Source organism: Pygocentrus nattereri, chromosome 24, assembly GCF_015220715.1.
Source record: "Pygocentrus nattereri isolate fPygNat1 chromosome 24, fPygNat1.pri, whole genome shotgun sequence".
In the NCBI taxonomy this organism is placed as follows: Eukaryota; Metazoa; Chordata; class Actinopteri; order Characiformes; family Serrasalmidae; genus Pygocentrus; species Pygocentrus nattereri.
Window position 1 is genome coordinate 330,356 of NC_051234.1, and position 12,882 is coordinate 343,237.

The following is a 12,882-nucleotide window of genomic DNA, read 5'->3' on the forward strand; positions in this document are numbered from 1 at the left end:
TTTTATTGGAATTTATGAATGGTGAAAAAACGCACATGAAGGTAAGACTATAGCCTTATGTATTTTGGAAATTTGGTGCAATATCAAATGTATATTTTATGATGGAATTTCAAATATTTACACAAAATAAATAATGTAGAGGCATTTTCCACCAACTTCTGATACCGTGAAGTGAATTTTATGGGAATTTATGAACGGTGAAAAAACGCACATGAAGGTAAGACTATAGCCTTATGTATTTTGGAAATTTGGTACAATATCAAATGTACATTTTATGATGGAATTTCAAATATTTACACAAAACACACAATGTAGAGGCATTTTCCACCAACGTATTATACCTTGAAGTGAATTTTATGGGAATTTATGAACGGTGAAAAAACGCACATGAAGGTAAGACTATAGCCTTATGTATTTTGGCAAATTTGGTGCAATATCAAATGTACATTTTAAGATGGATTTTCAAATATTTACACAAAACACACAATGTAGAGACATTTTCCACCAACGTCTGATACCTTGAAGTGAATTTTATGGGAATTTATCAACGGTGAAAAAACGCACACGAAGGTAAGACTATAGCCTTATGTATTTTGGCAAATTTGGTGCATTATTAAATCTACCTTTTAAGATGGAATTTCAATTATTTACAAAAAATAAATAATGTAGAGGCATTTTCCACCAACGTCTGATACCTTGAAGTGAATTTTATGGGAATTTATGAACAGTGAAAAAATGCATATGAAGGTAAGACCATAGCCTTATGTATTTTGGCAAATTTGGAGCAATATCAAATGTACATTTTATGATGGAATTTCAATTATTTACACAAAATAAATAATGTAGAGGCATTTTCCCCCAACTTCTGATACCTTGAAGTGAATTTTATTGGAATTTATGAACGGTGAAAAATCGCACATGAAGGTAAGACTATAGCCTTATGTATTTTGGAAATTTGGTGCAATATCAAATGTATATTTTATGATGGAATTTCAAATATTTACACAAAATAAATGATGTGGAGGCATTTTCCACCAACTTCTGATACCTTGAAGTGAATTTTATGGGAATTTATGAACGGTGAAAAAACGCACATGAAGGTAAGACTATAGCCTTATGTATTTTGGAAATTTGGTACAATATCAAATGTACATTTTATGATGGAATTTCAAATATTTACACAAAACACACAATGTAGAGGCATTTTCCACCAACGTATTATACCTTGAAGTGAATTTTATGGGAATTTATGAACGGTGAAAAAACGCACATGAAGGTAAGACTATAGCCTTATGTATTTTGGCAAATTTGGAGCAATATCAAATGTACATTTTATGATGGAATTTCAATTATTTACACAAAATAAATAATGTAGAGGCATTTTCCATCAACGTCTGATACCTTGAAGTGAATTTTATGGGAATTTATGAACGGTGAAAAAACGCACATGAAGGTAAGACCATAGCCTTATGTATTTTGGAAATTTGGTACAATATCAAATGTACATTTTACGATGGAATTTCAAATATTTACACAAAACACACAATGTAGAGGCATTTTCCACCAACGTCTGATACCTTGAAGTGAATTTTAAGGGAATTTAACAGAATTGAAAAAACGCACATGAAGGTAAGACTATAGCCTTATGTATTTTGGCAAATTTGGTACAATATCAAATGTACATTTTATGATGGAATTTCAATTATTTACACAAAATAAATAATGTAGAGGCATTTTCCACCAACGTCTTATACCTTGAAGTGAATTTTATGGGAATTTATGAACGGTGAAAAAACGCACAATTTGGTGCAATATCAAATGTACATTTTATGATGGAATTTCAATTATTCACACAAAATAAATAATGTAGAGGCATTTTCCACCAACTTCTGATACCTTGAAGTGAATTTTATGGGAATTTATGAACGGTGAAAAAACGCACACGAAGGTAAGACTATAGCCTTATGCATTTTGGCAAATTTGGTGCAATATCAAATGTACATTTTATGATGGAATTTCAAATATTTACACAAAATAAATAATGTGGAGGCATTTTCCACCAACTTCTGATACCTTGAAGTGAATTTTATGGGAATTTATGAACGGTGAAAAAACGCACATGAAGGTAAGACTATAGCCTTATGTATTTTGGAAATTTGGTACAATATCAAATGTACATTTTATGATGGAATTTCAAATATTTACACAAAACACACAATGTAGAGGCATTTTCCACCAACGTATTATACCTTGAAGTGAATTTTATGGGAATTTATGAACGGTGAAAAAACGCACATGAAGGTAAGACTATAGCCTTATGTATTTTGGCAAATTTGGAGCAATATCAAATGTACATTTTATGATGGAATTTCAATTATTTACACAAAATAAATAATGTAGAGGCATTTTCCATCAACGTCTGATACCTTGAAGTGAATTTTATGGGAATTTATGAACGGTGAAAAAACGCACATGAAGGTAAGACTATAGCCTTATGTATTTTGGAAATTTGGTACAATATCAAATGTACATTTTACGATGGAATTTCAAATATTTACACAAAACACACAATGTAGAGGCATTTTCCACCAACGTCTGATACCTTGAAGTGAATTTTAAGGGAATTTATCAGAATTGAAAAAACGCACATGAAGGTAAGACTATAGCCTTATGTATTTTGGCAAATTTGGTACAATATCAAATGTACATTTTATGATGGAATTTCAATTATTTACACAAAATAAATAATGTAGAGGCATTTTCCACCAACGTTTTATACCTTGAAGTGAATTTTATGGGAATTTATGAACGGTGAAAAAACGCACAATTTGGTGCAATATCAAATGTACATTTTATGATGGAATTTCAATTATTCACACAAAATAAATAATGTAGAGGCATTTTCCACCAACTTCTGATACCTTGAAGTGAATTTTATGGGAATTTATGAACGGTGAAAAAACGCACACGAAGGTAAGACTATAGCCTTATGCATTTTGGCAAATTTGGTGCAATATCAAATGTACATTTTATGATGGAATTTCAAATATTTACACAAAATAAATAATGTGGAGGCATTTTCCACCAACTTCTGATACCGTGAAGTGAATTTTATGGGAATTTATGAACGGTGAAAAAACGCACATGAAGGTAAGACTATAGCCTTATGTATTTTGGAAATTTGGTACAATATCAAATGTACATTTTATGATGGAATTTCAAATATTTACACAAAACACACAATGTAGAGGCATTTTCCACCAACGTCTCATACCTTGAAGTGAATTTTATTGGAATTTATGAATGGTGAAAAAACGCACATGAAGGTAAGACTATAGCCTTATGTATTTTGGAAATTTGGTGTAATATCAAATGTATATTTTATGATGGAATTTCAAATATTTACACAAAATAAATAATGTAGAGGCATTTTCCCCCAACTTCTGATACAGTGAAGTGAATTTTATGGGAATTTATGAACGGTGAAAAAACGCACATGAAGGTAAGACTATAGCCTTATGTATTTTGGAAATTTGGTACAATATCAAATGTACATTTTATGATGGAATTTCAAATATTTACACAAAACACACAATGTAGAGGCATTTTCCACCAACGTATTATACCTTGAAGTGAATTTTATGGGAATTTATGAACGGTGAAAAAACGCACATGAAGGTAAGACTATAGCCTTATGTATTTTGGCAAATTTGGTGCAATATCAAATGTACATTTTAAGATGGATTTTCAAATATTTACACAAAACACACAATGTAGAGACATTTTCCACCAACGTCTGATACCTTGAAGTGAATTTTAAGGGAATTTATCAGAATTGAAAAAACGCACATGAAGGTAAGACTATAGCCTTATGTATTTTGGCAAATTTGGTGCAATATCAAATGTACCTTTTATGATGGAATTTCAATTATTTACACAAAATAAATAATGTAGAGGCATTTTCCACCAACGTCTTATACCTTGGGGTGAATTTTATGGGAATTTATGAACGGTGAAAAAACGCACAATTTGGTGCAATATCAAATGTACATTTTATGATGGAATTTCAATTATTCACACAAAATAAATAATGTAGAGGCATTTTCCACCAACTTCTGATACCTTGAAGTGAATTTTATGGGAATTTATGAACGGTGAAAAAACGCACACGAAGGTAAGACTATAGCCTTATGTATTTTGGCAAATTTGGTCCAATATCAAATGTACATTTTATGATGGAATTTCACATATTTACACAAAATAAATGCCTCCACATTATTTTCCACCAACTTCTGATACCTTGAAGTGAATTTTATTGGAATTTATCAACAGTGAAAAAACGCACATGAAGGTAAGACTATAGCCTTATGTATTTTGGAAATTTGGTGCAATATCAAATCTATATTTTATGATGGAATTTCAAATATTTACACAAAATAAATAATGTGGAGGCATTTTCCACCAACTTCTGATACCTTGAAGTGAATTTTATGGGAATTTATGAACGGTGAAAAAACGCACATGAAGGTAAGACTATAGCCTTATGTATTTTGGAAATTTGGTGCAATATCTAATGTACATTTTATGATGGAAATTCAAATATTTACACAAAACACACAATGTAGAGGCATTTTCCACCAACCTCTGATACCTTGAAGTGAATTTTATTGGAATTTATGAACGGTGAAAAATCGCACATGAAGGTAAGACTATAGCCTTATGTATTTTGGAAATTTGGTGCAATATCAAATGTATATTTTATGATGGAATTTCAAATATTTACACAAAATAAATGATGTGGAGGCATTTTCCACCAACTTCTGATACCTTGAAGTGAATTTTATGGGAATTTATGAACGGTGAAAAAACGCACATGAAGGTAAGACTATAGCCTTATGTATTTTGGAAATTTGGTACAATATCAAATGTACATTTTATGATGGAATTTCAAATATTTACACAAAACACACAATGTAGAGGCATTTTCCACCAACGTATTATACCTTGAAGTGAATTTTATGGGAATTTATGAACGGTGAAAAAACGCACATGAAGGTAAGACTATAGCCTTATGTATTTTGGCAAATTTGGAGCAATATCAAATGTACATTTTATGATTGAATTTCAATTATTTACACAAAATAAATAATGTAGAGGCATTTTCCACCAACGTCTGATACCTTGAAGTGAATTTTATGGGAATTTATGAACGGTGAAAAAACGCACATGAAGGTAAGACTATAGCCTTATGTATTTTGGAAATTTGGTACAATATCAAATGTACATTTTACGATGGAATTTCAAATATTTACACAAAACACACAATGTAGAGGCATTTTCCACCAACGTCTGATACCTTGAAGTGAATTTTAAGGGAATTTATCAGAATTGAAAAAACGCACATGAAGGTAAGACTATAGCCTTATGTATTTTGGCAAATTTGGTACAATATCAAATGTACATTTTATGATGGAATTTCAATTATTTACACAAAATAAATAATGTAGAGGCATTTTCCACCAACGTCTTATACCTTGAAGTGAATTTTATGGGAATTTATGAACGGTGAAAAAACGCATAATTTGGTGCAATATCAAATGTACATTTTATGATGGAATTTCAATTATTCACACAAAATAAATAATGTAGAGGCATTTTCCACCAACTTCTGATACCTTGAAGTGAATTTTATGGGAATTTATGAACGGTGAAAAAACGCACACGAAGGTAAGACTATAGCCTTATGCATTTAGGCAAATTTGGTGCAATATCAAATGTACATTTTATGATGGAATTTCAAATATTTACACAAAATAAATAATGTGGAGGCATTTTCCACCAACTTCTGATACCTTGAAGTGAATTTTATGGGAATTTATGAACGGTGAAAAAACGCACATGAAGGTAAGACTATAGCCTTATGTATTTTGGAAATTTGGTACAATATCAAATGTACATTTTATGATGGAATTTCAAATATTTACACAAAACACACAATGTAGAGGCATTTTCCACCAACGTCTCATACCTTGAAGTGAATTTTATTGGAATTTATGAATGGTGAAAAAACGCACATGAAGGTAAGACTATAGCCTTATGTATTTTGGAAATTTAAGGGAATTTATCAGAATTGAAAAAACGCACATGAAGGTAAGACTATAGCCTTATGTATTTTGGCAAATTTGGTGCAATATCAAATGTACCTTTTATGATGGAATTTCAATTATTTACACAAAATAAATAATGTAGAGGCATTTTCCACCAACGTCTTATACCTTGGGGTGAATTTTATGGGAATTTATGAACGGTGAAAAAACGCACAATTTGGTGCAATATCAAATGTACATTTTATGATGGAATTTCAATTATTCACACAAAATAAATAATGTAGAGGCATTTTCCACCAACTTCTGATACCTTGAAGTGAATTTTATGGGAATTTATGAACGGTGAAAAAACGCACACGAAGGTAAGACTATAGCCTTATATATTTTGGAAATTTGGTGCAATATCAAATCTATATTTTATGATGGAATTTCAAATATTTACACAAAATAAATAATGTGGAGGCATTTTCCACCAACTTCTGATACCTTGAAGTGAATTTTATGGGAATTTATGAACGGTGAAAAAACGCACATGAAGGTAAGACTATAGCCTTATGTATTTTGGCAAATTTGGTGCAATATCAAATGTACATTTTATGATGGAATTTCAAATATTTACACAAAATAAATGCCTCCACATTATTTTCCACCAACTTCTGATACCTTGAAGTGAATTTTATTGGAATTTATCAACAGTGAAAAAACGCACATGAAGGTAAGACTATAGCCTTATATATTTTGGAAATTTGGTGCAATATCAAATCTATATTTTATGATGGAATTTCAAATATTTACACAAAATAAATAATGTGGAGGCATTTTCCACCAACTTCTGATACCTTGAAGTGAATTTTATGGGAATTTATGAACGGTGAAAAAACGCACATGAAGGTAAGACTATAGCCTTATGTATTTTGGAAATTTGGTGCAATATCTAATGTACATTTTATGATGGAAATTCAAATATTTACACAAAACACACAATGTAGAGGCATTTTCCACCAACCTCTGATACCTTGAAGTGAATTTTATTGGAATTTATGAACGGTGAAAAATCGTACATGAAGGTAAGACTATAGTCTTATGTATTTTGGCAAATTTGGTGCAATATTAAATGTACATTTTATGATGGAATTTCAATTATTTACACAAAATAAATAATGTGGAGGCATTTTCCACCAACATCTGATACCTTGAAGTGAATTTTATGGAAATTTATGAACGGTGAAATAATGCACACAAAGGTAAGACTATAGCCTTATGTATTTTGGCAAATTTGGTGCAATATCAAATGTACATTTTAAGATGGATTTTCAAATATTTACACAAAACACACAATGTAGAGACATTTTCCACCAACGTCTGATACCTTGAAGTGAATTTTAAGGGAATTTATCCGAATTGAAAAAACGCACATGAAGGTAAGACTATAGCCTTATGTATTTTGGCAAATTTGGTGCAATATCAAATGTACCTTTTATGATGGAATTTCAATTATTTACACAAAATAAATAATGTAGAGGCATTTTCCACCAACGTCTTATACCTTGGGGTGAATTTTATGGGAATTTATGAACGGTGAAAAAACGCACAATTTGGTGCAATATCAAATGTACATTTTATGATGGAATTTCAATTATTCACACAAAATAAATAATGTAGAGGCATTTTCCACCAACTTCTGATACCTTGAAGTGAATTTTATGGGAATTTATGAACGGTGAAAAAACGCACACGAAGGTAAGACTATAGCCTTATGTATTTTGGCAAATTTGGTGCAATATCAAATGTACATTTTATGATGGAATTTCAAATATTTACACAAAATAAATGCCTCCACATTATTTTCCACCAACTTCTGATACCTTGAAGTGAATTTTATTGGAATTTATCAACAGTGAAAAAACGCACATGAAGGTAAGACTATAGCCTTATATATTTTGGAAATTTGGTGCAATATCAAATCTATATTTTATGATGGAATTTCAAATATTTACACAAAATAAATAATGTGGAGGCATTTTCCACCAACTTCTGATACCTTGAAGTGAATTTTATGGGAATTTATGAACGGTGAAAAAACGCACATGAAGGTAAGACTATAGCCTTATGTATTTTGGAAATTTGGTGCAATATCTAATGTACATTTTATGATGGAAATTCAAATATTTACACAAAACACACAATGTAGAGGCATTTTCCACCAACCTCTGATACCTTGAAGTGAATTTTATTGGAATTTATGAACGGTGAAAAATCGTACATGAAGGTAAGACTATAGTCTTATGTATTTTAGCAAATTTGGTGCAATATTAAATGTACATTTTATGATGGAATTTCAATTATTTACACAAAATAAATAATGTGGAGGCATTTTCCACCAACATCTGATACCTTGAAGTGAATTTTATGGGAATTTATGAACGGTGAAAAAACGCACAATTTGGTGCAAAATCAAATGTACATTTTATGATGGAATTTCAATTATTCACACAAAATAAATAATGTAGAGGCATTTTCCACCAACTTCTGATACCTTGAAGTAAATTTTAAGGGAATTTTTTAGAATTGAAAAAACGCACATGAAGGTAAGACTATAGCCTTATGTATTTTGGCAAATTTGGTGCAATATCAAATGTACATTTTATGATGGAATTTCAATTATTTACACAAAATAAATAATGTGGAGGCATTTTCCACCAACGTCTGATACCTTGAAGTGAATTTTAAGGGAATTTATCAACAGTGAAAAAATGCATATGAAGGTAAGACTATAGCCTTATGTATTTTGGCAAATTTGGTGCAATATCAAATGTACAATTTTTGATGGAATTTCAAATATTTACACAAAACACCCAATGTAGAGGCATTTTCCACCAACGTCTGATACCTTGAAGTGAATCTTAAGGGAATTTATCAGAATTGAAAAAACGCACATGAAGGTAAGACTATAGCCTTATGTATTTTGGCAAATTTGGTGCAATATCAAATGTACCTTTTATGATGGAATTTCAATTATTTACACAAAATAAATAATGTGGAGGCATTTTCCACCAACTTCTGATACCTTGAAGTGAATTTTATGGGAATTTATGAACGGTGAAAAAACGCACATGAAGGTAAGACTATAGCCTTATGTATTTTGGAAATTTGGTGCAATATCAAATGTACATTTTATGATGGAATTTCAAATATTTACACAAAATAAATAATGTGGAGGCATTTTCCACCAACGTCTGATACCTTGAAGTGAATTTTATGGGAATTTATGAACGGTGAAATAATGCACACAAAGGTAAGACTATAGCCTTATGTATTTTGGCAAATTTGGTGCAATATCAAATGTACATTTTATGATGGAATTTCAATTATTTACACAAAATAAATAATGTGGAGGCATTTTCCACCAACTTCTGATACCTTGAAGTGAATTTTATGGGAATTTATGAACGGTGAAAAAACGCACATGAAGGTAAGACTATAGCCTTATGTATTTTGGAAATTTGGTGCAATATCAAATGTACATTTTATGATGGAATTTCAATTATTTACACAAAATAAATAATGTGGAGGCATTTTCCACCAACTTCTGATACCTTGAAGTGAAGTTTATGGGAATTTATGAACGGTGAAAAAACGCACATGAAGGTAAGACTATAGCCTTATGTATTTTGGAAATTTGGTGCAATATCAAATGTACCTTTTATGATGGAATTTCAATTATTTACACAAAATAAATAATGTGGAGGCATTTTCCACCAACGTCTGATACCTTGAAGTGAATTTTAAGGGAATTTATCAACAGTGAAAAAACGCACACGAAGGTAAGACTACAGCCTTATGTATTTTGGCATATTTGGTGCAATATCAAATGTACATTTTATGATGGAATTTGAATTTTTTGGACAAAATTCATGTCATGGCATTTCCCAATAATTTAATTTACTATTTTGGCAAATAAGAGATAACATAATCCTTTATTAGTCCCACAGCAGGGAAATTCACAATATTCCTGCAGCAGAATAACAGAAATAAGACGCTCAGTAATAGAAACAGGAAACAGTACAAACATTATAATTAATAAAAATTCAAGTTAAATCTCTAGACTATTTACAGTAAAATAAGAATTGCAGAATATCTGTATTGCACTTATGAATGTTTTGCATTCTGAATATAAGTGTATACTGTGTGTGTGTATGTGTATATTGTGTGTGTGTGTGTGTATGTGTGTATATTGTGTGTGTGTGTGTGTGTGTGTGGTCTACTGGGAGCAGTGTTGGTTGTACAGTCTCACAGCAGCAGGAAGGAAGGAAGGACCTGCGATAGCGTTCCTTCACACACTTGGGATGAAGGAGCCGGTCACTGAAGGAACTGCCCAGTGAGTCTCACGCATGGGGTGGGAGTCGTTCTCCAGCTTGTTTAGCATCCTCCTTTCTCCCACTTCCTGCACTGGGTCTAGAGGAGTTCCCGGGACCGAGCCGGCCCTCCTGACCAGTTGGTCCAGTTTCTTCCTGGCTGCAGTGGAGATGCTGCCGCCCCAGCAGACCACTCCATAGAAGATGGCTGATGCCACCACTGTGTCAAAAAAGGTCCTCAGGAGTGGCCCCTGCACTCCAAACGACCTCAGTCTCCTGAGCAGGTAGAGTCTGCTCTGTCCTCTCCTGTAAAGTGCAACAATGTTGTCTGACCGGTCCAGTTTATAGTTAAGGTCCACGCCCAGGTACCTGTGATATGCAATAATTTGATGATGGTAATATAGTGATGAATCATAAAAAGACTGGGGAATATTTTGCTTCACACTTTGCATCAAATAACTCTGAGCCATGGCGAGCGCTGAGATGGACTGGCAGCCTGTCCAGGGTGTATCCTGCCTTCCACCCAATGACTGCTGGGCTACGCTCCAGCTGTTGAAGTGCTCATTTCAGTGTGTGTGTTTTTTCCAATACTTTGGTTTCTCAGGGCTGGCATGGTGGATATTCACAACAAAACCAGCTCAAGAAGTTGAGCATGTTTGTTTATTGTTGTCATCATTGGTGACCTCTTGAGTTGATTTTGCTCCTTAGGCTACTTCATGATGACGTTATGCTGGTCAACACCTTCACTGCCAGGTCAAAGACCCACAAATACACTGTTCACTCTCCAGCCCTTCCAGTCCATATATGACAATTAAGCAACAAAAACTTACTGTGTTGAATTTATAGTTTTTGTGATGTCATGAAAATCGTCTCATTTACCTACACTCACCAATTCGGCCTTCCAGCATGTGCTACCCTGGGCTCAGGCAGGACACTGGAGGCAGGCTGCAGGACACTGGAGGCAGGCTGCAGGACACTGGAGGCAGCATGCAGGACACTGGAGACAGGCTGGAGGACACTGGAGGCAGGATGCAGGACACTGGAGGCAGGCTGCAGGACACTGGAGGCAGGATGCAGGACACTGGAGGCAGGATGCAGGACACTGGAGGCAGGATGCAGGACACTGGAGGCAGGATGCAGGGTTGCAGCAGCCATGTTTCTTTAATTCGTACACCATAAACACAAAACCAAACAACCAACGCCGTGCTGGTCAAGCCAGGCTTCTCAGTCTCTGCCTCCAGCTTCCCAGGCTCTGCCTCCAGCTTGTTTTGATTTTGCTGCTGACTCTGCTCCCTATCAGCTCTCTTTAAAGGCGCTGATCAGCATCAGCTGGCGCTGATTAACGGCAGCGTGAGCGCCTGAGCCGTCAGGGAACGAGAGCTCGCCGCTCCGCCTCCTCATCACCGCCTGGGTTGAACGTGAGGTGTAGTGAAGCGGCCTCGCGTAACCGGCGGCGGAGCTCGGGACTCACTCCTTGTTCTCGTGCCTCTCGACGCCACCAGCGTCCTCATCCTCCTCCTCCTCCTCCTCCCGCGCATCCGTCCGGGACAATCGCGGCTGTCTCACCGTTCGGGCCCCGCCCTCCTGCCGGCTCCGCGGATCAATTAACTTTACATTGTTTTATGGGGTCCCTGAAAATAAACTTACTATGACGTTTAGCTGTTTCACCCACAATCAGCAGCTTCTGTCTTTGGTATTCTTAACTAACTGGAGCTGCAGCACTGCTTTGCCTCAGGGTGGCACTGTAACAAACGGGCTCACCCAGCTGGTCCTTCATAGCCTTCCAATTGCAACTATACCAGAGAACTTGTAGAGAGGAAAATGACTCTGTTATGTCTTCTGGGTTTCTCAAACACTAGAGGGCGCTCCTGAGCAAAACGAATGGGTTAAGATGCAGCATTTGAGCTAAATTTTAGTCTATAAATGCTTAAACACTTTAATGTAAAAGAATACACTCATTTCCTGAATAGCATAAAATATTTTAACGTCGCTGTTATATTTTAAGAGCTCTTAAGTGAGCGTGAACAGTCAATTAGCTGCTCTGCTCGCCAGACAATCAGCACTCAGTAGCTGTAATATTAGCATCCTGCTGCTCAAAAGCTGTTTGCTGCACAAAAGAGGAAACAAGGTGAGTTTTCTTTGCTTTTTAAGTGAAACACGTCCTACTTTCTAAAATTAAAGGAAAGTTCTGGGGAACAGTTCAGAAAGTTTCCAGCCGTTTAGCTCCATTCACTCCCATTCATTGAGGACTCACTCGCAGGCGCCCTCTGCTGTTTTGCAGTCATGTTTTTAATATAATGAGGGAAACAGGAAGAGGCCAGACTCCTCATAAACTGTAGGCAGGATATTTTGATGGTCTAAAATACCTGATCAGAAAATGCTACCAGCACTGAAATCTATAGGTAGGATAATTTGATAGC